The sequence below is a fragment of the Propithecus coquereli genome, unplaced genomic scaffold (assembly GCF_000956105.1).
Source record: "Propithecus coquereli isolate 6110/MARCELLA unplaced genomic scaffold, Pcoq_1.0 Scaffold202, whole genome shotgun sequence".
Taxonomy (NCBI): domain Eukaryota; kingdom Metazoa; phylum Chordata; class Mammalia; order Primates; family Indriidae; genus Propithecus; species Propithecus coquereli.
In genome coordinates, this window is record NW_012145190.1 from 731,771 (window position 1) to 734,107 (window position 2,337).

General features: G+C 39.2%; 1 protein-coding gene across 1 annotated transcript in view; it reads left to right on the plus strand.

The window, feature by feature from the left end:
* LOC105809941 (membrane-spanning 4-domains subfamily A member 6A-like) overlaps positions 1–2,337 on the plus strand; it is a 23,993-nt gene that overhangs the window by 19,231 nt on the left and 2,425 nt on the right. The gene's annotated exons all lie outside the window — the stretch shown is intronic.

A 2,337-nucleotide genomic window follows, 5' to 3' on the forward strand; every position in this document is an offset into this window, starting at 1 on the left:
ATATTTAATATATATAAAAAGTTGAACCTGAGTGAAGTCTGAAGGTATATTTTGTTTCTTTTAGGTTGTGCGTTTCCTGCCTCAGAGTCACAAGGATGTATCCAGCACGACCTCAAAGAAGAGTGGTCCTGGATATCAAGAGCTATAGAATCCTTAGGAAAAAGGGCGGGGGGTGTTTGTGGAATATTCATCAGAAAGTTGGTCTTTAGGATAATATAGAAAACCTAATAATTATCTAAAATGCAAAGTTTCAGTTTCCAAATGTGAGCTTGTTAGGCAATGAACATTTTTAAAAATTGTTTTCTTCTCATTGAATATATATGTTGAATGAGGGTCTCTTGATTTGCCTTACACTGACTTCAACAAAAGCACAGAGCTATAAATTACCTTTTCCTGGACTGTTCCAATAGTCATATATGGTCCTCAGAAAACTAGGCAGAATGATGATGATTCAGTGGGTCCTGGTGATGCAAAGGAGACATTTTTTCTTGTACCCCTTAATTGTCAACATGAGTTAACTGAGTTTTTGGGTTGTTCAGACTCCTTTATAATAGGCACTAGTGTTTTAACACATGTACTTTACTCATTAGTTCATGGAGACAAGCTCCCTATGATGAAGATTAGGGTGTATAAAAGTAGCTGGCTTCCAAATAAAAATATTTGAGTGCATATTTTATTTGAAAACTGAGTTTTCTATTTTTCCTTTAAACACAGAGTAATTCAACAATGATAGATATAAACCTGAATTTGAACAGCCTTTTTCTCACCATCAAATATTCAAACAAAACAAATAAGCAAACAGAAGCTAACCAGGAACACTTCTCTGTTCATAAGAGACAACTAGTTCATAACTTTTTTCTTAATTCACAGTAAGAAAGAACAATTGTTCAAGTATAAATGTTAAGCCTCAGCACGCACACACACAGAAGCACACACAGGCGTAGAAAAGTTTTCTCAATTTCGGATGAACTCCGTTTCTTTGAAAGATCTTGTCATGTTTTCCTTGCCCTGACCCACCATGGCAGGGGTCATACTCACTGTATCAGACCTTTGAGGCTCAATTTCCCTGCTGTTTTTTTCCCAGTCTGGAACTGGAATGTTAGTTCCTTCGGTTTTAGCTTTTTCTGCAAACTCTCTCTTCATGATGTCTACTCCCTGTCCTCTGCTCTCCTCCCTCCCACACAATTTCTCTTTGTTATTCACCTACTGTGGACACACCACTTTCATTGACACTTACTGGGCACTGGACACTGGGTTTGATGCCAGGGTTATCATGGTGAATAATATATGCTCCTTGGCTTCAAGGAATTTATAGTCAAATAGGGGAAACAAAGACGACAATGAAATTGTCATACAAGGCACCAAACACTATTGGAGCACAGAATAAAGAATACCTTATTCTGCCTAAAAGAATGTAGACAATAAATGTGTGTGTGTGAGAGAGAGAGACCTTCCTGTGAGAACTCTTATCTCTCCAGTGTCAATCACATGGTGCCACCTTCCCGCCACAGGGCAGGAATATGACCCAGAAGATACAACTGATGTATTTATCTACTGTGCTCCCTCTCCAGCTTTGTTCCTCACCCCTCGCCACCTGTAAAATTTCTGATATCCAGGGTCCCTCCTGGGATTTTCTTCTGCTTTGGTTTCTTTATCAGAGAAGGTGGACAGCTCTTTAGGCAGCACTCAAAGCCACTCTTTACCCCAAGCTCAACCTAACTGCTAAGTCAGCCATCCATACGTTTTCTTTCAAGTAGCAACGCCCCTCCAGCCTGAGTCAAATGAGAGTGGCATCTACCTTGAGATATGACGATGTACTGAAATAACATTTGTAAAGCAGTTACCATTAAATGTGACACATAGAAGATGCTCAGTTAACTTGAGTTTTATTCTCCATTTTCTTCCCTTCTCCTTTTACTTCCCTATTTCGATTTGGTCCTCCAAGACTAAAATAAACGTTAACCCGAAAACACCTCTGGGACTTTGAACCTTATTGTTCTCATCAAATCTTCTATTTCTTCAACAAAGTCTGTAGAACTCTCTAAACAGGGAGTCCCAGACTGTGTTAATAAACTTGTTTTCCCTTTGCTGCAGAGAAAGATTTTAGAATTAATGGCCTTTTTCAGTTTCTACACAGTTGACTCTACTGACACCTTGTGGTCATAATGAGGAACAATTTTGCCCTCCAGATAACCAGAAAAGACAAACCATGGTGCTAATTGTGTCTCCCTGGAGAATTGCCTGGAACCAGCTAACTTGACCATAGGAAATCACACCTGCAACTTTTGTCCTTTACAATGTCTCCACATGTCATCAGTAGGGGTAACTATGCATTTT